Source organism: Helianthus annuus, chromosome 6 (assembly GCF_002127325.2).
Source record: "Helianthus annuus cultivar XRQ/B chromosome 6, HanXRQr2.0-SUNRISE, whole genome shotgun sequence".
Taxonomy (NCBI): Eukaryota; Viridiplantae; Streptophyta; class Magnoliopsida; order Asterales; family Asteraceae; genus Helianthus; species Helianthus annuus.
The window spans coordinates 68,832,247-68,857,690 of NC_035438.2; the positions used below are offsets into that span (position 1 = coordinate 68,832,247).

General features: G+C 36.6%; 2 long non-coding RNA genes and 1 other non-coding gene across 4 annotated transcripts; 2 read left to right on the forward strand and 1 right to left on the reverse strand.

Annotated features, from left to right (window-relative positions):
- Nucleotides 1-473: 473 nt before the first annotated feature.
- LOC110865584 lies at nt 474-7,627 on the reverse strand. 2 transcript variants are annotated; one of them, XR_002550834.2, is made up of 5 exons: nt 7,087-7,627; nt 4,493-4,539; nt 3,938-3,998; nt 3,744-3,859; nt 474-1,227 (listed from the first exon to the last, which is right to left on the reverse strand). It is a non-coding gene; the product is annotated as an uncharacterized LOC110865584 (long non-coding RNA). The 2 variants fall into 2 exon arrangements; XR_002550831.2 differs by lacking the exon at nt 474-1,227 and having other exon boundaries at nt 3,532-3,859; nt 7,087-7,622.
- On the forward strand, nt 4,566-5,296 carry LOC118479917. Its single transcript, XR_004861517.1, has 2 exons — nt 4,566-4,718; nt 5,089-5,296. It is a non-coding gene; the product is annotated as an uncharacterized LOC118479917 (long non-coding RNA).
- A 16,873-nt stretch (nt 7,628-24,500) lies between the features above and the next one.
- Nucleotides 24,501-24,606, forward strand: LOC118480007. Its single transcript, XR_004861648.1, has one exon. It is a non-coding gene; the product is annotated as a small nucleolar RNA R71 (small nucleolar RNA).
- The last annotated feature ends 838 nt before the right edge of the window (nt 24,607-25,444 follow it).

Genomic DNA, 25,444 nt, shown 5'->3' on the forward strand with positions numbered 1-25,444 from the left:
CTCTAGGTTTGTTATTTTGTAATTTTTAGAAATTATGTAATTTTTAGGATTATGTAATTTTTAAAATTTTAATGAAGTTGTAGGTTTTTTTTATAAATGTTGTGTAATTTTTTATAAATTTTTTGTAATTTTTTTTAATATTCTGCCACCGGTGCACCCAACCCAAGCCCAACCCATGCCCCGCCATACCCCGCGGACAAGAAACCAGGCGGTGGGGGGCTCCCATTCCACGTGTCAATAAATGCCCCAACCCAAACCCAACCCAAACCCCACCATACCCCATGGTCTTAGTCAATACAATTATCTTTTTTTTTTTTTTCTCCAGTCAACCTATCATAGTATTTTTTTTTTTTTTTTTGTATTTCTTTACCAATTTATATATATCATGATATTTTTTTTAAACTTTCAACAAACCCACGTAAAATATGAACTATAAGAATCATCCTAAATAATTTGAAATGAAACAACAAACATAAAAAATATAATCATTGATTAAAAGTTGACTTTTTACCGGTCTCAACTCATATAGAAACAAAAATCAAAATCAATAAATTAACAATTATAGATTGCGGAAGGTAAATCATGGAAGTGGCGCTCGGACTCTAACGGAACCTTTGTCGTCCAACGTGGAAGCCGATAATAATTTGTTAGTTTTTGATTGGAATAGTTGGCTCCTCCTAAAGTTAATTATCTCCTGTGGAGAGTGTTGATTGGAAAGATTGTTTCTAGAGTTAGTTTGAACCGTAGGGGCGTTCCTCTTGTGGATATCTCCTGTCCGCGGTGTGGTCTTTACGAAGAGGACCCGGACCATATTTTTTGTTAAATGTCTCTGGTCTAGAAGTATATGGTGGAACCTTTTAGTTTGGATGAGAATAAGCTTCCCAGTTGATATTTCTACCATGGAGGAGCTTGTTTACTTTCTTCAGAATCTGCCGGGTGGGAAGATATGGAAAAGGATTATCTACACGGTCACTATGGCAACGGTTTGGAGGATTTGGAAGGCGAGAAACGAGATGACTTTCGATGGCCGCTTCATTCCGATTTACAAAACAGTGGAGTTAATTAAAGAGCCTTTCTGTGGATTGGTATTCGCTCGAAGCTGAAGTCGCCGATTTGGGATAATTGGAAATCTTTTGATATTTCTGATTTGTTGTAATCTCTCTTTTGTTTCTTGTTTTCTGTTTTGGATGTTTTTGTTCTGTCTTCTCAGCTTCTTTCTTGTTGGCTCTTTATATATATATATATATAAAGTGAGTTTGTCGTTCAAAAAAAAATTAATTAACGTATACTCGAGCTGATATGAGTCTAAATATCAAATAATTTATAAAAAAAACGTGTCAAAGAAACTCAACTTGCTTAGGGTGTTAGGAGTGGCATCGGTAAAACCACTTTACCGAAGTGGTAAAGAGTGGCAAACCAATGCCATCCAAGTTTACCGATCAAACATTTAACGAAGTGGTGAGTGCATGCCGACGCAGGGAAGAGAGGAATGAGAGAGAGATGGTAGTGTGGGGTGGGGTCCATTCCAATCTCAACCAATCACACCTTTTTCTTTTTTTTTTAAGTTTACCACTTCACCAAATGTCTAAACCGTTGCCAACACTTTTCACCAAAGTTTAAACATTTTTTACTGATTAACGTGGCACACTCTCATTAATTGATTTTTTAGTTTACCACTCTTAAGTGTTTAACCACTCCTAACACCCTTAGACATCATTATCCGTTCTTCTATGTTTAGAGTGATACCTTGTAGGATTATGACAAGTTGAAAACATTGTCTGCAAATTCCACAAATTTTCGTCTTTTCCCCTCTTTAACATGAATTTAATTTCATAGCCTTGTTAATGAAGTTTAACCCTTTTTTATCTCGTTTTAGATCTAAATTTAGAAGTAGCCTCTAACAAATGATGGGGCAAATATGCTTCATGAGTAAATGTTGAAAACTCATTAACAATTATGAACATTTTGCTAAATGTTAAAAATAAAAGTTTGGTACATGCACCTAATACATAAAAACTTTGGTACTTAAATATCTCCAACTTACGTGACTAAAAATACATTTTTAAGCAAGTTCATTTTCGTTATGATTTAAATCAAAATATTTAAAATCTATCCACTATAATAAAAGAAATCAAATTTTAGACACGGGGTATCCTTAAATCTATAATTATCTTATATTAATTAAATAAATAATAAATTAATATTATATTTATCATACTTTAATAAAATATTATCCTCAATTCTAAATTGTTAAATTAATATATTTTTAAAACAAATACCTCTCTTTCCTACTTATCTTATATTAAACATATAAATAATAAATTAATATTAAATGTTATCCTAATTTATTAAAAATAATTTTTTTTATTATTTGGTATACAAATTTATATTTATTTAATTTGTGTAATACACATTTAATATACAAAATTACATTTATTTAATTTGTATAATACTATGACCCGTACAATATATGGGGTTCATAAAGATATATATTTTTATTATTTAATATATAAAATTACATTTATTCAACCCGTGTAATACACAGGGTTCTAAACTAGTAAATAAACTAAAGAAAACCTTGTATTTAATTTTTTTTAAGCTAAAGACTATAAATTATATATATGTATATATATACTAGGTTAGAACCCCGTGTATTATACGGTTGAATAAATGTAATTTTATATATTAAATAATAAAAGTTATATCTTTATACACCCTGTATATTGTACGGGTTAAATAAATGTAATTTTATATATCAAATGATAAAAAAGTTATATCTTTAAAAACCATGTGTATTACACAGTTTAAATAAATGTAATTTTGTATACTAAATACTAAAAACGTCGTATCTTTAAAAAACTCGTGTACAATCGGGTTGAATAAATCTACCAAATCATAAAAAATACATCCTTAAAAACCCCGTATACTACACGTGTTGGATAGATCTAAAAAAGAGTTATATCTTTAAAAACAATGTGTATTACACAGATTAAATAAATGTAATTTTGTATATTAAATACTAAAAATGTCGTATCTTTAAAAACCCGTGTATAGTCGGGTTGAAAAATCTACCAAATAATAAAAAAAAAATTATATCCTAATAAATGTAATTTTGTATATTAAATACTAAAAACGTCGTATCTTTAAAATACACGTGTATAGTCGGGTTGAAAAATCGACCAAATAATAAAAAAAATTATATCCTTAAAAACCACGCGTTTTGCACGAGTTGAATAAACATAATTTTGTATACCAAATAATAAAAAAACGTTATATTTTTAATAAATTAGGACAACGTTTAATATTAATTATTATTTATATATTTAATATAAGAAAAGTAGATAAGAGAGGTATTTGTTTTAAAAATATATTAAATTAACAATTTAGATTTGAGGATAATATTTTATTAAAGTATGATAAGATTTAATATTAATTTATTATTTATTTATTTAGACAAATATAGATTTGATGATACCTTCAACGAATGACACGTGTTCAAAATGTAGTTTCTTTTATTATAGTAGTTAGATATATACTAGAAAAGCAACCCGCCGCAATGCGGCGGGGGCTAGATTTATATTTCCGTTAAGTTAGATACATGAACTGCAACCAAGTTTATGCCTAGATTTGTATATGTATTATGGTCGCAACTTAGGATGTTAATACCAAACATGTTAGTTACATAAGTTGCGCAAAATACATTTTCGTAATCAATCTAGTTAGTCAATGAATTGAACACATACCACGTATACAAATGTCAAAATGTTTGCATCTCTGCACCAATGCCAAAATGTTTGCATCTTTTTTTGTTTAGTTCCATTGGCCTTCTTGTCTCCACAATGTCAAAATGTTTGCATCTCTGCACAAAACATAAAAAAAGCAACATTAATAACAACAAAAGTAAATAAAAAAACATCAAAAGAGATTCAAAGCTAACCTTAATTGGATGCTGGGACACATGCTTGTAACCTTAGCACAATCTTCTTGGTGCTTTTAGCCTGATAAGATGTTACCTTATTTAATAATAAAACTAATAACAGTGCACTGTAAAGAACATTTGAGGATAGTAACTTGCAAAAAGTAAAAAAAAATTGTTAGTTTTGTAGATAAAACAATTCTTTTAAATAGATCATTCTTTGATGCTAGGTTTGGTGTACACAAGATACACCTAGCAGAGGAGCTTGTACCATAGGAGACCCACTTTACCAACAGTTTGGTTAGTGTATACATTGAAGACAAGAAATAAAACTATTTCTTTAGAAACTTCAACCAGAAGGTCCAAACCAAACCATTTTTTACCTGTATGGAAAATTGCCTATTTTTAGCCAAAACGTAAACCACCCAACCGACCCCTTTTGACATCTAAAACCGGCGATTGCCATTTATCATGCTACAAGAGGAGTTGTCATACTTTTAATTAATGATAATAGTAATCAAAATTAAAATCGGGTTTAAGACTTTAACAAATCAAATATATAGACAAAACAAATACCTTGAGTTTCTACGAAGCTCTGCGTTGAACTCCATTTAAAACACCACCTGAAATATTTATCGCATTTCTAAACCGAAATGAGTAAATGTTGAATGATACGATTAAAAACATACTATATATTTTCTATATGAGTTGTGAAAAACCAAAGCAAACCTTTAAAAGTTATAACTCACTAAGATCAATGAACAACCGATAATAATTAGACTTGGCAAAACGGGCGGGTTGGGTCCTTGGCTATGTTGTCAAAGACACAAGGCGCAGGCGAGGCGCATCGGCCTCGCCCGGAGCCTAGGCGGAAGGCGCAAAAAAAGCGTGGGCTTTTTTAAGAAAAGCGCACATAGAGAAAAAAATATAAAAAATATGTTATGCTTTGAAAATAAATAAGATTCCACATATAAAATTAAAAAAAAACTATCATATATGCCATTTAAGATCATGTAGCTAATAGTCGGTTTCATTTTTTTCAGTTTTCCTGCTTATCCACTGCGCCTCAGCACCGTTTTTGCACCTAGGCGCGCGCCTTTTTGCGCCCCAGCAGCGTTTTTTTCAAAAAACCCATTTTTGCGCCTAGGCTTTTTGCGCTTTTGACAACATAGGTCCTTGGTTTAAAAAAGCGCGAGGCACTCCGAAGCGTTTTGGTTCCAAAAGCTTTAAGCGAAGCTTCAAGCGCGAAGCGAGAGCTTCACGTATACGAAGCGCTCAAAATAAAAAAAAATATCTGTACACATCAATATGACATATGCTACTTGTTAATCAATAATAAACACAAAAACATGATTAAAAACACATTTAACACATAAAAAACATAATTAAAACATAAATTAAAGTCGATTATTTGAGAAAGTATGAAGAATCAATGGAGAAGAGGGAGGGAGCGGCTGAAGATGTTTACCAACGTTCTTTTTTTAGGGTAGCGGGCCTCAATTAAACCCTATTAGAGACTATTGGGCCTAAATTAAGAACCTAAATCCGACCTGATTGGGCTGAAGCGTCGCTTCAAACCAATGGCGCTTCGGGCTTAAAGCGCGCTTCAAAACGCTTCACGTGATTTGTCGCCTCAGAGCAAAAAAAAGCGACAACCCTAGCACTTCATCGCCTCGCACTTTAAGCTTGCTTAAATGTCGCTTTTTTAAACCAATGTTGGGTCGGGTCGGGTCACATGTCAAAGCGGGTTCGGGTCAAGGTGGTTCGGGTTAAAACAGGTCAATTTTAAAAAAGGTTCAAATGGGTTCGGGTTAGAGCGGGTTAGGGTCAAGGCGGGTTTGGGTCGAAATGGGTTTCGGGTCAAAACGGGTTGTCTTTCAAAATATATCTAATATTCAGATTTCAAAACCTCTTGATTTCTAATGTTGTGACTACCAATCCGTTTCTTTCTCCTCATCCATCTTCAATCAGAACAATAGTTGCCAAACAACCGCAAACACACCAAGGAGTACCAGTACCTGATCCGTGGAACTTACTTTATCAACCTGTTCTGACCTGTGGAACTTACTTACGTAATGTTCGGATAACTTTTGACACATAACAAAATTAATAATAAATTTCCACTTAGCTTTTATTAAACACTTGCTAAAACGTATCTAGACCCTTTTGCTTCCATTTTGCATGACAGGCAATGGTTTGCAACTCCAGCAGACGTTAGATATACAGAAAAAAGAGGCTCTACTTAAAAGTTCTTAATGTATGTAATTGGATATAATACAACTTTGGCCATAAACTTCATCTAGTTTCATAATCAATCCGGCGTGATTACATCTCACAGCTCTTATATTACTAAATTGACAACTATAAACCTTTCCTATGGTTACCATCAGTTTAACTACATATCAACCTATTCTACTCCACAATCCACATGAATTTGGACAATGATCATAAACAAATGTCATAAACACTACCTGAATGTGATCTTCCACAGCAAAAGTCTCACAAAGTCTATTTTAATGTTTGAGTCACTAAAATTGTCTATAAATAAAGTCTCACTAGTGGTGTTCAACTAACTATGAATATATGATAATAAACTTCGTTCCATTCAGGTTTTACTTGTACCTAAATGTTTGCTAGAACCTACCAAACCTTTTTTTTTTGCTTTTGTTTTGCATGACTTAAAAGCTCTTCATGAATGTAATTAATTACTAATTAGAGCGAATGATCAATACTTATCCAACCTATAATATGGTTATAACTTGTAATCTATTAAATCACACATCTCTTATCATGCAATCACTGTATTTCCTATTATAAATCTTGCATGTGGTTATAACTTGTAATCATTTAATTACACAACAACCGCAAACACACCAAGGAGTACCAGTACCTAACCCGTGGAACTTACTTTATCAACCCGCTCTGACCCGTGGAACTTACTTTATAAACCTGTTTTGACCCATCCTAAATTAATCTTACTGTTTATCTACCCGTTTCAACCCATTGTCTGGTAAGTATCTGCCCATCTTGAACCAAATACGGAAAAATGTTACCCATTTCAACCTGTTTTTCCTATAACGGGTCAAGATTGCCAGCCATGATAATAATAGAAAAGATCTAGATGAAAATACTACTCACTGCGTTTGGTGATGAAGAGAGGTGTACAATACCTCTCAAGAAACTCAACAAAAATCTGCCTGAGTGGGATCTGAATCTCATCAGCAACCCCTTACACCACGAAACCCTAGCCGCCGCTGGTTTTGGTGGTCGATTTGACCCTATCCACCACCGTCGAAAATCACGGCAGAACCCTAGGTTCGCCGGAATACAATCAGGCTAAGCGTGTGGATGGCAATGATGCCAACGCGAAGACTCCCTCTAACGACGATGGGCAGCCTCCTTGTCCTTTACGCCGTCTCCCTCCTCTAATCTCTCTCCATCTCTTTCTTTCTCCCTCTATTTCACCTGAACGTCGTACCGGATGTTTCTTGTTTATAGCCGGATGTTTCTTGTTTATAGATAAGCTTCGCTTCCAGCATATCGATGGATCTCTGAGCTTACGGTCGTCTAACAAAAGCCTAATGTCAATTTTATGATATAAGAGGAGGAAGGGAAGAGATGAGTTTGGTTGATGTGGGGTGAAGGAGTGATGATGAGGGTGTGCCTGAGGTTTTCCAAAAACCATCGTACAACATTACAAGCAATATGTACTATCTCTATTGCACACAATTGTTGTAAATTAGAGTATTGTATAACTAGGTTATTGCCCCGTGTAATACACGGGTGAATCATAATTATCATGTGAAATAAAAAAATATATTCATAATATGATCTAAGTATATATAATATAGAGTAATATGCAGACCAAATACGAAATAAATATTAAAGTTTGTATAGGCATTCATAATAATATGATTTGTTATTGTTTTAGGAATTGTCATAGGAACTTAAAATTTTGTACCACTACTAATATTTATTGTGACATTTTCTTGTTCAAAGGTAACGTGTCTGATTTTATCTGATAATAGATTATTCTGACGGGTTAATGTTGACATAATATTATATTTTCTACCATCCAAATATGGTTTCCTCAATTCACTATCATTAACATTAATATAAGGTATGCTCGTATTCAAAGCTATAAACCAATATGAATTGTACGAAATAATTACTTTTATCACAATAGTAAGGAAACCAATAAAAACTATTGATAATGTAATATGTCCCATACCATTTGAAAGGTCTAAAAAAGGGATTTCTAGACAGATAAAAGTAATGTAAATGAATAGACAAAAGTTAAATCAATAAAACTAATTAACTATAGTTGAGAAAATACTATGTATAGTGTAATACTTTACATGTACAATTGAACCAATAAAACATATATATATATATAAGTGGAAAAAATAAACAAAGACATGAGACACCATACGACAACTAAGTAAATCTAAATTTAAAAAAAAAAAAAGTTACGGCATTCTGAACGTGAAGATACCTTTCACAGACCTCTACATCTTAGTTACAATAGGAAAAAATGTATGTTAAAAGTTTACCTTGTTTTAAAACACATATATCTAACTTATCTAAAAATACATTAAGTCGATTTAGGACCCCGCGCGTTGTAATGAACCTGTAAAACGGGGAAACGATAGACGACATAAAAACGTTGAACCACACACACACGTTGAGCTGTGTTAACTCGAGAAATCTAGTACGAAGCGTAAAACGAAATGTTAAACCGTTGAACCACACACAAGTAACGCCGTGTTAACTCGCAAAATTTAAGACGAAAAATCTGCGAAATATGAAAAGTGTGGTGACCAAAGTTGAAAGTACAAAATTTGTGAAGTTAAATTTCACTATATGAGAACTTTGGTGTTAAAAGTAGAAAAATAAATAGTTTTGGGTTAGAAGTGAAACATAATTTTTTTTAAAACCTCCCAAAACATGAGGTACATACCTCTATGCACATAAATATTGCTAATTTATACTTTATTAATTACAAAACAATAAAAAAAATTCTATGCACACAAATATTGCTAATTTATACTTTATTAATTACAAAACAATAAAAAAAATCGACAATAAGTTTTAATATTGTATTACACCACTTATTGAATAAATTTAATATGTTACAAAACAACGGTGTAATATCATTTATTTAATAAGTTGAATATAATATCTAAATCTTTTTAATTTAAAATTTGAAATTTATTTATAAATTATTGATGCCCTCATTGAATGACACGTGTCCCAAATCATGTTTCTTTTATTATATAGTATAGATTAAAAATAGAAGCTAATGAATAATAATATATAGTTTTTTAATACTTTTATTATTTTAATATTATAATAATAGTTATTTTCTTTACTTTTTAACTTTAATCATTTTTTTAATATCACGGGTTGGGAGAAACTTGGTGTCAACCGATATCGAGCCAGTACTGGTATCGAAAAATATCGGTACGGTCTTGTTCGGTATTGGTACATGAAGGTAAAAACCGACACTAATACAGTATCGAGCTAGTACTGGTATCGAAAGCACCGGTATGGTCCTGTTAGGTATCGGTACATGAATGTAAAAACTGAGACTAATACTAAAAACACCAAAAGTTAATAAATAGTAATTTTAATATTATAATAATATATAGTTTTTAATACTTTTATATATTAATATTATAATAATAGTTATTTTCTTTACTTTTTAACTTTAATCAATTTTTTAATATCACGGGTTGGGATAACCTTGGTGTCAACTGGTATCGAGCCAGTACTGGTATCGAAATACCGCTACTGTCCTGTTCGGTATCGGTACATGAATTGTAAAAAACCGACACTAATACAGTATCGAGCCAGTACTGGTATCGAAAATACCGGTACGCTCCTGTTCGGTGTCAGTACATGAAGGTAAAAACCGACACTAATACAGTATCGAGCCAGTACTAATATCGAAAATACCGGTACGGTCCTGTTCGGTACGGTACATGAAGGTAAAAACCAACACTAATACAGAAAACACCCAAAGTTGGTGCCGAATTGATATTGAAAATCTTTTGATTCGGGAAATTCAGTACCATTTGCTCATCCCTGATCACGGGTGCCCTACGAACGACAACGGTATCATACAACTTTTTTTGTTGATTTTCTTCAACTTTTAATTTTTTCTTTTTTTTTTAGTTTCAGGGGTAGGGATGAGATCCGTGCCAACCGATACAGAATCGGTACTGATAACGAAAATATCGGTTACGGTACCTGTATATGAAGGTAAAAACGGTATTGAACCGGTACCAGGAATGCCTAAAGTCGGTACCGAATTGCTACTTAAGATCTTTCGGTTCGGCAAATTTGGTACCGATACCCAGAACCATTTGCTTATCTCTGACCACAGGTTTCGTACGAACAACATCGTTACCATACAACTTTTTTGGTTGATTTTTCTTTCGGTTATCTTTTAGTGTTTTTTTCTACATTTTCTTTTTATTCTTGTCAGCAGTTCCGTTCGCAACGCGCTCGTAGTGATTTCAAAACACATGTAAACACAGACTAAATAACAAAAGAATTTCGCCGTAACGCGGCGAACTTCTTTAAACATAGTTTTTTTATGAAAAATGAAATTAAGTCTTAAATTAAATATGATAATAAAAAAATGTGCATCTAACATTAGAACATCACAATTATTTAATAACTAGCAAAATGGAGCACTTTATTGATACCAACCGACTCTTAGCAAGTGCCTAAGAGCCAGAATAGAGTTGCATATTACACCCATCTGGCAAAAAAATGATTGGCCATAGGAATTGACTGGGTTGTGCCCATGACCGTGAGCCTGATCACGCCAAGCTATTTCTCGGCTCTCTTTCTTCGTTTCACGGGAGAGGTGTGGTATTTCATGAGTGTGATGCTGACACGGCACCCTCCTCTCGTATTCATGTGGTATTACATGTACTTTCATAGTCGTAAAACTTTTAAACGTATAATCTACTAGGGTTGTCAAAATCTTGAATGATCTTGCAATAATGGACATTAAATATACGGATGGATGTATCAATCAAAGGATATTCTTGTTTTTATAGTAGGCCAGGTCATGATTTGAAGTAAAGTTTTTTTGGTGCGTTTAATTACACATTATTTTACCGTATTTACAAATAACAATAACTAATAAATAAAAGTTATGATTTGTGGGAAAATTGTCGTAACTTGCGACCATTTTACGCAATATTTGGTTTTTTAGTTTTTAAATTTTTTAGTATACTGTATTTACAAATAAAACTTAATAAATAATAAATTACATTTTGTGGGAAAATTGTCAGAAACATACTTAACTTTGTGACGAAATTGTGACAAATATATATTTTGTGACTATTTTGTCAGAATATTGGGAAATTTTAGTGTTTTTTTTTTGTTTTTATTTCTCGTCTGAAATTTGTCGGGAACCTATCGCAAATATTGATTTGAGGGAAATTTTTCGGAAACTTTTGTAGCAAAGAAACCAATTTTCTAGTATTGGGTGTTACCATTTTATCTTTTGATTAGACGGGACTTATTTTGCGTAATTAAATCTAAAACTTTTTTTATATATGTTTCCTGCTCCAACACATGAGAAAATCAGCTAGTTCTTATTACCAATATCACTATAAGATTATATATAATGAAATAGTATTGATGTCATTTATATCTACTTAAATATTGATAACTATACAACTATAGATGTGCCGCATATATATATATATATATATATATATATATATATATATATATATATATATATAGTTAGATTCAATAACTAGCTAGCGTTTTATTGTTTTTTAGATCTGTCTCGATTAATTAATCATTTTTATTAATACATAATAAATATTTTGGCATTTATGGCGTCCCCAAATTCATTAGGCGTTTTTGTAGATTTTAACAGTTCAATAAACCCCATGTATATATTATTAAAGTAAATTTCTTGGTGTTCATGGCGTTTTTAAATTCATTAGTAATTTAAAAGAGTACAACTAAGACGAAATCAAACAAAAACTAATAGTCTTCTGAGGATGGTATTACATCAGAGATGTAACCATCGCTTTCTTCATCATTCTCATCATCATCATCATCATCTTGTGCATTTGCGTATAACGTCATAATCTCGTCTCATCTTTGTTACATCCTATACTTACATATCATCACAACGCTGGATCTTGCATCGTTCGAAGGTGCTAAATCACAGAGCTGTTCAAGAAGATGTAGTCTATCTGTGTTCAGCACTTCATCCATTGTCAATGAATAATCCACCCCGTGTTAATAGCTCAGTTCACCATTCTTGATTGTTCATCCAAACTCCAACTAGTAACTTTTGGTAGATCAGTATCGTCATCATCATCATCATCATCATCATCATCTGCTGAAAATTTTCTCTTTAATCTTCTTATTATCGTTAGAGTACTTTCACAATCGTAGGCCACTGGAATCCTAAGGTCTAGAACATCCCTCTGAACGGCTTCATCCATACTAAGTATGGCTTTGATTGTCTTGACTTTCACCCTTCTCCTGTCAGAGAACTTTAGGACGAAACGTCTCTCTGACCTCTCAAACCTCCATACAATAACCTGAGCCATTTTTTTAAGTTTATGGCGTTTAGACAACGTGTGTCGTGTTTAGTGAATGTGTGGAGTGTTAAGCTTTGTTTACCTGTTGTACTTATATAATAAGCTTTTTCTTTGGCGCCAGGTAGATATATGTTTTTGCAGTAAAAAACACCAGTAGTTTTTTTATGTGTATTTTGTGTATCAATTGTCGTGCCATGTAGGATGCAGACCTATAATGTGACAGGTAATTATGGCGTTTTGAAAAGATAAATAATTCCATTACGATAGCATGACTTTTAATATAATAAATGTTAGTAATAAAGTTTTTCGTCGTTTCAGTTACTTTTTTGTTTAGCTTCATCTGTTAAGGCTATAACACGTCCCATCTTTTCAGGATTTGGCGTTTTGTATTTTATGGCGTTTAGAACGCGTTGTTTTATACATTGTTTTAATGGCGTTTAGTTAATTTTTGGAGTTTTTAATAATAATTGGTTAAAGTAATTTCATAATAAGTTTTGGCATTTTTGGCGTTTTATATAGCAACAACGTGTTTAGCCAGTATCCATTCTCACTTTCATACTATTAGGCGTTTGGTGTTTGGTGTTTGTAGTTTTTGCCGTTTTGTAAACATTTTTTTACAAATATAATGTATTTTATCAGTGGAGAATTAGATAACAAACAACAGAAAATGATCCCCCAAAAATAAAAAAATAGAAAATGAAAAAAAAATAAAAAATGCTAATCCAGTTTCTCATCCAAATCTTCAATGTCATCAGCCTCTTCTTTTTGAAGCTTTTGTGACTTGAACCTTTGAATACCTTAGCTAGTTGAGCGATTTTCCTACATAACGCCCGTCTTTTAGACGAAGCTGATCGATGGCATCCTGTTTTTTTGGTGTGATCTAGTGTTGTTTGGTGACATATTGTTATAGATCAAAGCTTGTGTGAATACTATTATGATCAAGGAGTCCAAAATAGCATTTACACTGGTATCGATCCCTTCATGCTATCCATATATTCATCAAGAACAAAGCACACAAAATGACATATCACAGTCATCAGTATCATTTTCTTGAATATTTGTAACATCTCATTCAGCAAAAACTTAGAGTTAATTGCCAAAATCGTCCCTTAGGTTTGGGCAGGTTTGCTATTTTCGTCTGAAATGACACTTTTGTACCAAATTGCTCCCAACGTTTGTGACTTTTTGCCATTTTCATCCAAACCACTAACTTAGTTTATTTTTTTCTGTTAAGTTGAGGATATTTAGATGAAATTGGCAAATATAAAACCACAGGGACGATTTTGGAAATTTACTCAAACTCTTTTAAATTTCTTTTATTTAATTAATTTTGTTACATATTTAATAAAAAAGAATATATATGCAATTTTTATATGAAAAAAATAATAGCTTCGTCACATAATTTTTATAATTTTTCATCCAACCACTAACTAAGTTAATTTTTCTATTAAGGCGAAGGATGTTTATAAACTAAGACATAAATTAATTTCTAATTTTTTATATAGATCAGTTTTATAAAAATAAAATCTACTTAAACCTCTAAATTTTATAAAACTAAAATGCTGTTTACCTTATTGAAAAATGTCAAATAAAAAAATCTTATCATATGTACCATAATTCATCTTCTACTCTTTTAAATTTGCTTATAAGGAAAAACAGAAGCGAGTGCCACCCCCTGACGTGATGTCGTGGGTCACGCAAATTTAATCCCTAAACAACTGTAGTTAGCGGTAGTAGGGTATCGAACTCAGGGAGTATGTGGAAAATGTGTTGATTGTATAGCTTTGTATTTAACTAAAATTAAACTAAATTGCAGAAAATTAAAATTCAAGATTGTGGATTGTTGTTTAAGAAAACTAAATTAAGAACTAAGTCAAATCAAAGTTGGTTGTAAACAATTAGGAGAGAACAATGATCACCCTAGGTTTCAGTTTCGTTAAACAGTTGTGTGCAATTTCACTAGAAAGAGTTACATAGACATAACTCGTGTATATGTGATTGAAGTGATAAAAGGGAACAAAGTACTCGGATTAGATAACGCGAGGTTGTTTCCCGATGACCTATTAACCAATAACCAACCCTAACCCTTCCCGTGATATCTCGGTTGCCAACGGCACCAAGAACGTACGATCAAGACTAGAAATTGCAATATGGATTAACACACTACAAACAATCAAACATACACCATGACATTCAAGCAACGCACGATATCATTCTAGAAATGCAGAGATTAAACACACAAAAGTCTTAGAAACATTCACCTAGGATGATCACCGAAGAGTTTAGCCGGACATGGCTCGGTGAATCATCATCAACATCAATCTAATGTTCATACAAATTAAAAACACAAACCGAATGATTGGAAATGTTCACAAAGCAAGCTAGTGCTCCAAATTCGCCCCCAAAGTGTCCAAGAACCGTCAATGATGAGATAATACCAAAAGACACCCAAAAACCGATTAAAACATGGCAGTTACACATTTTCCGTACAGGCTCCACCGTAAATTACGGCTCCACCGTAATTTACGGTGGACAACTTTTTGTTACGGCCTGGAGAGCCTGGTTTACGATGCAGAAAACAACCAAATCCATGTCTACCGTAAATTACGGTAGAACCGTAATTTACGGTACTCAGCAACTTTGTCTCCTTTGTTTTGTCTTTTGTTCTCCTCTCGACCCGTTTTCCACCAAAACCATCAAAAACTGCTTTTGATCCATCTTTTCACTCCTAAATCGTACCTGAAACATAAGCATCGTAGTTATCTAATTCAAGATAATTACACGGCTAATTGGAGGATTATTTCATATTTTAACATGCTTAAGGGTTGTCCAAAGGACCACCCGTCACATCCCCACACTTAACCGTTGCTTGTCCCAAGCAACTCATCAACATGGTTTCAAAACAAGTGATCAAACCAAACCAAACAAAACATGCAATTTCTTTACCAACCCCTTTTTAACACCCAAGCAATACACCCCTCACAAATTCTCTCCTCTCGGCTACAAGTGGAAACTAGCAACGATAAGCTAGACACACACTAGGCAAACGGGTGGATGCACAATCATAAGCTTGTACCTGAATCAATCATCCTCCTATAATGGGTCAAACATGAATGCAAATCAAAGGGACTTAAAGGTTGTAATGTGGCTAGGTGTATAAGGTAGGAAATGGAATATATATGAGTAACGAAAATTCGACCCGGTCTTTTTATTACAAACATAAAACCAACTAACAAATATGCACTACTATATACAAGACCATGAAACTCTTTCTCCTTTTTTTTTTCGTTGCTTTTCCCTTTTTTTTGTTTTCTTTTTTCTGCTTTTTTTTTTTTCAAAGCATCATACAATAACACATTAACCAAAACTACTTCAAACTCACAAAACTACTAATTCTATCACTAATACTACAAGACCGGGTCAAATTTGGGTGAATTTTCAAGTAAGTAGCTAGGGGAAGCAAATGATAAGCTTTAAAGGCACAAAATGGGCAACTAAATGTCCAAACCCCCGCCCCTCTCGCAACCATGCTCATATGTATAATTAATGAGGTCCAACCCCCCAAATCCCACACTCGCTCACACCAACGACGAGGCTACCTAATGCCCTTATCCTTTCTACATTCATGTCTAACTAAAGATTCAAATCGCATCAAGCACAAGTTCTAACGCACCCCCACCCGTAGCCACTCTCATCAAAGATTATTTATGTACACGTGTGGCTACAACTCTCACCAAGAATGAAAAGGGTAATAAGGGTTGCCGGTGCATTAACTTGGGATAAATTAGGGCGTCAAGATTTCACATTGTTTTGCTCGGCTTAAAATTTTTCAAAAATCTTCAAAAAATTCCCCCCATCCCCACACTTGGGATACATTGACCCCAATGTATGGCTTTGGGAGGCTTTGATCACTAACCCACTTCAACATCCACAAAAAGCTTCTCATCTCAAACCCCAAATTTCTTTTTGTATTTTTTCATTTTATATTTTTTTTATGTTTTTCATTTTAAACACAACACCACCAACCATCGCCAACCCAATAATCAACCACATAATCAATCACCACCCATCCTCCCAACCATAATCAACATAAACCAACAAATATATACAAACTATACAAAAGAGAGAATACCACCTGATCAATAGTAGCGCGGTCCCGGAGGCCCAAAGATGGATGACATCATATCATTCCACTCTCCAAACCCGAATGCGCCGCTACTGCTTCCCTCTTGTTGTTGTGGTCCCTCTTGCCGCCTTGGATCAAGCCACTGAGAATGGTGGAGTGGTGGAGTCGGATAAGAAATGCTACCATCATAAGGCGGCAATGAAGCATAGTCCACATGTTGTGGATCTTCAACCACCGGCCTTCCGGCATGCCAATCCGCACGCATCCGCCTCATTTGATCATCATGATATCTGTTATTAGCATCCACCTCTCGAGAGTATGCGTGGGTACGGTGCCATGATTCATTGCGATCGAAGCTATGTTTGAGCGCTCGCTCAATACTAGCGCTATTCCGCGTGCCTTGATCAAATAACGACCTCTCCGAACCCGACCAAGTATCAAAGATGGCCGCCGGCGGGCGTTGGCTCTCGATCACCTCCTGCATTGAACCACTATAAGCCCACCCCGGCTCATACGGTTGCTGCACGTAGTCGTATAACGTACCACCATGACCACCATGAAAAACCCCAAAACCAACATTTGCACCACCCTGTGGCTCGTCTGCGTAATCATCATCCCCACTCGGAATCAACTCTTCATCGCTTTCAGGTTCATCCGGTTCTCCCGGTAACAACTCCCTTGCACCCAATTTCAATGCCCTCCACCGTTGACCCTCCGATTTCAGCTTGTGATAACGTTCAGACTGAGTATATGTCCAAACGTTTCCCAACCTATCCAAAGTAAAAGGCTGGTGCCTTTTCGTTAAACCCCGGTCTTCAGATGTGAGTGCCTTCTGCTGTTTCATTAAACCCGTTATGATGCGACAGTACGGGACAATGTCTCTCCCGTATTTGTTCCGGCATATCCACAAATGGTGCATAATCAGGTAGCGTATTGGAAAGCGTGGGGATCCATGCATCAATGAATACAGAACAGGTATCTCTGGAAACCTCACCTGTTCTTTATCCCCTCTTCTTGGGATGACATTAAGCAAACAGATCGTATGCAATAGCTTGGCTTCTATCTTCAGATTTTTTCGGTATAACACGCCACCGTACCTACCAGGCAAAAACAAATCCGCTAACATGCTGTTCCATGTCACGTGCTTCTCGGGTTTGAGCAATAAATCATCAAGCGTGGGAATCATGTACTCCCTAGCCGGAAGACTATCATATTTTCCCAGCTTCTTCAACGTATCGAATGACATTTCAACTGGTACCCCATGTACCATCCCAACCAACTTCATTTGTGATGGCCTGTGGAAGTTGTGACATTTAAGTGTTGCCATCCACTCCTGAATCTCAGTCATAAACAGATTGCTCTTATCTTTATCAAAACACTTGAGTGCTCCTTCCCAACCCAAAGCACGGAACTTATCAAACACCCCGAATTGGCCAAACTGGGGTTCATCAACCTCTTTTTCACAGATGAATGCAGCTGCTTTATTTTTTAACTTGTTCATGCAGTCGTTATAAAGGGTTGGCTGCCAGATTTCGGGTTGGTCATCCAACGACCCCGAATTCCAAACCGGCTTATCACTTGGGTCTAACTCCATCTGTTCTTCTTCACCTTCACTTTCGCTTTCACTAACCCTACCCATATATTGCCTCTTCTTTGATGGTTGCTCCTTTTCCTTGCCCTTGCCTTTGCCTTTGGAGGAAGATGAACTTGAACCCGCTTTTTCCTTTGTCTTTGCCATTTCCTACACACATGAGGGAACAACAAAAACAAACACAAAAATTAAACACTCTCTTCAAAAAATCATCCCCACACTTGCTTGTTGCCATGATTGTAGATGTTAGTGAACCAAAAGTGTATCAAGAATTTTTCAAAAATTGGGCATGGTGTCTCTACAATGTAGAGCATCCCAAAAGTTCACTACTTTAACAACAATTCCTACATCTACAACCATCAACCATGTTCAATAACCAATTTCATACTCATATCCTAACAACAAGCAAGTGGGCAAGAACACATATCCTAAATCACCTTGTTTTTCACAATGTATCACCATAATATAGCAAAGTGAGTGTTCATACCTTGTTTCAAGATGTAAGGATGCTTGTGAAACTAAAAATCCCAAAACCCCCAAATTATCTCAACCTAGGGTTTCAAACTTTGACCCCAAAATCGCGCTTTCTCTGAAATCTCTCCTCACAATCACAAAGCTTGTGAAAAATTAGTCGATTCAGACCAAAATTCCACTTGATTTGGACAAGGATTGAAGGTTTTATGAGAGAAAGAAGGTGGAAGAAGAATGGAGGATGTGGGTTCTTAGAGAAGAAGAAGATGGTGGAAAAGTGAAGAGTAAATGGGTGGATAGGGATTAATCACGTGACCATGCTTGTTTGTTTTCGATTTTTGTTATTTTTTTTTTTTTATGTATATACGGAACCCAATTGACGGAAACAAGTTTTGTGCGTACCGTAATTTACGGTCTCACCGTAAATTACGGTGAGACCTGAATTCAAAATTGCACCGTAATTCAGTAGAGATTTACCGTAAACCCTCAACAAAGTTCAACCCCCACCGTAAATTACGGCTTTACCGTAATTTACGGTAAACCCTGGACTTCCAATTCTTACCGTAACACAGGAAGTTTACACCGTAAAGTCCACACATTTTTTTTACCCACCGTAAATTACGGTAGAACCGTAATTTACGGTGCTCGCTGGGCATTCACCTTTTGACAAAAATTGAGATTTATGTGACCAATTTTTTTTAGATTTTTAAGTTTTTCGATTTTTTATGTTTTTTAATTTTTTCAAAAACTTGTAAAAATTACCCTACCCCCTCAAAAATCCCGTGTTGTCCTCAACACAATGTAAGAGCAATTCGCAACCCGAATATCCCCACACTTGTTTCGAACACGGACTTCGAGGAACTAAGGCAATTGTGCAACTATACAAACAAAACAAAACAAAACTACTATGTACACTACCACCAAACCTGGGCCTTTTATGGTTGTTCCTCCTCGACCGGGCGTAAGATGTAGCCCGCTTTGTCAAGCTCCAAGTTGTTGATGTCATTGCCATCCAAATAACCGGTGACCGTTCACCGTTTGTTGTTTCAATGTTCGCTCGTCTTGAATGTCAACATCTCCGAACCTTCCCACTCGTCGGACAACATAAGGGCCCATCCACTTGCTCTTGAGTTTCCCCGCGAACATTTTCAACCTTGAATTGTATAACCACACTTTTTGACCCACTTCAAAGTTCTTCTTCTTTATCTTCGCATCATGAACTTTTTTCAGTTTGTCTTTGTATGCGGATGCACACTCATACGCTTGGTCCCTTATCTCCTCAATTTCATTTAGTTGAAGCTTCCTCGCCCGACCCGCTTCATCATAATCCGCATTCACTGTTTTAATTGCCCAATATGCCCTATGTGCCAACTCCATAGGCAAATGACATCCTTTCCCGTAAACCATTCGATACGGAGTGGTATCAAGTGGGGTTTTGAAAGCCGTGCGATACGCCCACAATGCGTCATCAAGCTTACTTGACCAATCTTTCCTATCCGTTCTAACCGTCTTCATTAGAATTTCTTTGATTTGCCGGTTAGATACCTCCACTTGACCACTCGTTTGCGGGTGGTACGGTGTAGCCACACGGTGATTCACACTATATCTTTTTAGCAACTTTCCAAAATTGAAATTTTTGAAATGTGAACCACCATCACTTATTATCACCCGAGGTACACCGAAACGAGAAAAAATATTGGATTGCACAAACTTACATACAACGGAATGATCGTTGGTCCTTGTGGCAATAGCTTCAATCCATTTCGACACGTAATCAACTGCAACCAATATGTATAAAAACCCATTTGAGTTTGGGAAAGGACCCATAAAGTCTATTCCCCAAACATCAAATACCTCCACTACTAAAATTGGTTGCAACGGCATTTCATCACGTTTCGAAATGCTTCCCATTCTTTGACAATTGATGCAATTTCGGGCATACTCACGAGCATCCTTGAAAATCGTGGGCCAATAAAACCCACTCGATAACACCCGATAGCCTGTCTTATTCCCACTAAAATGGCCCCCACATGCGGATGAATGAGCATGGGTCAATATCTCTAAAACTTCAGTTTCGGGAACACATCTTCTTATCACTTGGTCGGCCCCGATTTTGAACAAGTCGGGTTCGTCCCATATATATTGCTTCACTTGACTAGAAAACTGTTGTCGTCTCTTCTTAGTCCAATGATTTGGAATCGCACCCTTGGCCAAATAGTTAACGTAATGAGCATACCAAGGGGCAACATAAGTAGAAACGGCCAACAATTGTTCATCGGGGAACCGTTCATTGATTTCACTTGCATCATCTACACCTTCCAACGGGATTCGGGACAAATGATCCGCAACAACATTCTCACATCCCTTTTTGTCTCGGATCTCAAGATCAAACTCTTGTAACAATAAGACCCATCGAATCAACCGTGGCTTTGCATCCTTTTTCTCCATTAAATACCGAACCGCACTATGATCAGAATAAACCACTACCTTGCTTCCCCAAATATACGAGCGAAACTTATCCAAAGCATACACCACCGCTAATAATTCCTTCTCGGTTGTGGTGTAGTTAAGTTGCGCTTCGGATAAAGTTTTGCTTGCATAATAAATAACCACCGGCTTCTTGTCAACCCGTTGACCCAAAACTGCACCAATAGTGGTATCGCTTGCATCACACATTATCTCGAACGGCTTTGACCAATCGGGTGGTTGCAAGATAGGTGCCTTAACCAAGTGTTCCTTCAAAACAGTGAAAGCTTGCATACACTCGTTAGTAAAATCAAACGGGACATCTTTTAATAACAAATTGCATAAAGGTTTGGTGATAACACTAAATCCCTTAATGAAACGTCGATAAAAACCCGCGTGTCCCAAGAATGACCTTACACCCTTAACATTTTTAGGAGGTGGCAAAGATGATATTACCCGTATCTTTGCCTTATCCACCTCCATCCCTCTTTCCGAAATCACATGTCCCAACACAATGCCCTCTTGCACCATGAAATGACTTTTCTCCCAACTTAGCACTAAATTTTTCTCAACGCACCTTTTCAAAACCTTTTGCAATTCGTTAAGACAAGCATCAAAAGTAGTGCCAAAAATGGAGAAATCATCCATGAATACTTCGAGCGACTCTCCAACCATGTCCGAGAAAATACTCATCATACATCGTTGAAAAGTTGCCGGAGCATTACACAAACCAAATGGCATTCGCCTAAAGGCAAAAGTGCCATATGGACATGTGAAGGTGGTCTTGTGTTGGTCATCCGGGTGTATGGCAATTTGATTATAACCCGAATACCCATCTAAGAAGCAATAATATTTTTGACCCGACAATTTTTCAATAATTTGGTCAATAAAAGGTAGCGGGAAATGGTCCTTAGAAGTGGCGGCATTCAATTTCCGGTAGTCAATACACACCCGCCACCCGGTAACCGGTCGGGTGGCAATTTGTTCACCACTTTCATCCTTGACTACTTGAATGCCGGCCTTCTTAGGCACAACTTGGGTGGGACTCACCCAAGCGCTATCCGAGATCGGATAGATGATTCCCGCATCCAACCATTTAATTACCTCCTTTTTTACTACCTCTCTTAGGTTCGGGTTCAACCGCCTTTGAGCTTCTCGTGTCGGTTTGGCATCCTCGGTTGTGATAATTTTGTGCATGACGATGGATGGACTAATTCCTTTGAGATCGGCAATCGTCCATCCAATAGCACCCTTGTTCGCTTTTAACACCTCCATCAACTTTTGCTCTTGTGCCAACTCCAAATTAGAGGCAATAATGACCGGTAAAGTGTCATTATCCCCTAAAAATACATATTTCAAGTGGCTAGGCAAGTCCTTGAGCTCTAACTTTGGTGGTTCCTCCAATGATGGTTTAGTACCCGAATCGATTTCCACCGGTAGACCCTCGAATTGGTGGGTCCATGGTGGTCTACCTTCTTTCATTGCCATAGCATCTTGTGCTTCCTCTTCAACCCGTAGTGCATAAGCATGTACCTGTTCAGAAAAGTCACACAGGCAAATATCCAAACCATCCTCCTCATACTCATGCGGGTTGCATCCATCTACTATGTCTGCCATAAAACACTCATCAACACCGTTAGCATTAGAATTGTTAGTAAAAACATTCAAACGCATTTTTCGATTTCCAAATGCCATATCAACTGTACCAAATCTACAATCGATAATAGCATGTGCGGTGCTTAAAAATGGCCGACCCAAAATTATGTTTTGTTGTTGTTTAGGGTCCGCCGATGAGTAATCCAACACTAAGAAATCCACCGGATAATAAAACTCATCAATTTTTACAATAACATTTTGAACCATACCCCGAGGCAACTTATGAGACAAATCGGCCAAAACAACCGTCGTCTCCACCCTTGCTAATGGACCAAAGTCATATTGGTCGTATAAGCCCCCCGGTAAAATGCTAACTCCGGCTCCGAGATCTAGCAACGCCTTAGCCATTTGAAAATTACCCACTTGTACATTAATCAATGGCGTGCCCGGATCTTGGAGCTTAGGAGGAAGCTCCCCATTCAACACCGCACTTACTTGCCCGGTCAAATCCACCCGCTTAGGCACTTCTTTTTGTTTTGCCTTTTTTGTGTACATAATTCTTTTAAGAATTTTGCATAAGCGGGGACTTGTTTTATTGCATCAAGGAGTGGGAGATTTATTTTAACTTGTTTGAACATATCCCACATCTCCTCCTTTTGAGGAACTCTTGACACAATAAAATTTTTCTTTCCCGGGTCAAGTAGGGCCGATGGAAATGGAACTTGACTCGGTTCACCCTCAATTTTTTCATTCTTTTCACTTTCACCCAAACCCGGTTTTTTAATAATTGGTTCTTTTGGTTTAACCGGTGAAAGTTCATCATCACTTTCCATTCCCGTGATATCCTCAACCACCCCCTCGACCAATTCGGGTGACAAATTGGCCTTAAACTCTTTCCCACTTCTTAGAACACTAACATGGTTAATATTAACATTACCTCGTGACGAACCATGTGAAGGGTTTACCTTAGTGTCGCTTGGAAGTTGACCCTTACCTTTCTTCAATTCCGCCACATCGGTTGCTAATTGACCCATTTGAGTTGTTAGTGATTGGATGCTTTTATCACGAACCTCGTCTTTTTGCATTCGCACTTCGTCTAATTGGTTCCGTTTTTGCATCTCCATTTGCATGCTCTTTAGCATCTCCATCACCTCGTTTCCACCCGAAAATCCCCCTTGTTCTTGACCCGTTTGGTATTGTTTTTGATACCCTTGGTTATTCCCGCCTCGGTACCCACCTTGGTTATTGTAAGATGGCCGTGAACCAAAATTACCTTGGCTACCTTGAAAATTCGGGTTCGCTTGATTTGACGGGTTCCCATATCTAAAGTTCGGATGGTTTCTCAATCCGGGGTGGTAGGTGTTTGAATTCATGTTGTTGTAGTTCCTACCACCTCCTCCTTGACCTTGAACCGCATTGACTTCCTCGTATTGCCCTTCCAACATCCCTTGGCAGTTTTCAGCCGCATGACCTATTTCATTACACAAAGCACAAACATTATATATTTGATTAGTGGTTTGAACATTACCATCATCTATGGCGTGCACTTGTGGTCGGTTAGTGGTTGGTCGGGCTCTCCTTGAAGCTTGGGCCTTCCTTTTTGATGTAGTTGCCATGCTTTCCAAAAACTCCCAATCTTCATTCTCATAATTCGTTCCAAACGTCCCTCCGGTGATAGACATCAAATCACGTGCGTCTTCGGCACTCAACCCCTCATGAAAGGCGTTCATCAACTCCCATAACTCAATTCCATGATGAGGGCAGTTTTTAATCATCATGTTAAAACGCTCAAACGCCTCATGAAACATTTCACCGTGTTGTTGTTGAAAGCTTCTCAATACCTTCCGCGCATCATTGGTCTTTTGGGCGGTGTAGAATTCATCCAAAAAGGTTTGTTGCATCTCCCCCCATGTATATATTGATGCCGAAGGCAAAGTGTAGAACCACTTCTTTGCCTTATCCTCCAAAGAAAACTGAAATAAGACCAACTTGACTTCATCGGCCGAAAAACCTTGACTCCCAAAAGTGTTGCAAATTGAGTCATAAGCCTCTAGATGGAAATACGGCTCCTCCGTTGCTAACCCTTTGTACTTCGGTAAACTTTGCAACGAGTTTGTTCTTACTTCAAAAGTTCTCCCTTGGTTGTTGTGAGGGATAACCACCGGTGAAGGGTTTTAAGTAATGATTGGCCTGAAATGTGCCTCTATTCCCCTTGCTTGTTCCCTAAGATGCCTTCTTGGAACACCCAATCGGCCCCTTGGACGAATAGGACCCATTGGTCTTGGTATAGGCCCTTGTGGTGCAATTGGTTGTTGGGGCATCGGTGGGTATTGATTTGGCCTTTGAAATTGTGGGTATACATGTTGTGGCCTAACTTGTTGCAATGGAATAGGTTGTTGGATTGTTGGCCCTTGTGGTCTTGGCCGAATGTGTTGCGGTATAAGTTGTTGTTGTTGCATTCCACCAACACTCGCCATCCCTTGAGATTGACTTTGAACATACCCAAAATCCCCTTGATCACCATAATCTCCATAACCGTACCCATCATCTTCATACCCCTCAAAGTCTTCGAATCCCTCATCATAACCACCCCCTTGAATTCCTGAAGTTTGCCCAAATGGAATGGTCGAATACTGAAAACCCGACTGTTGTTGTTGTGGTCTAAAAGATGAAGTAGTATGCACAACAGT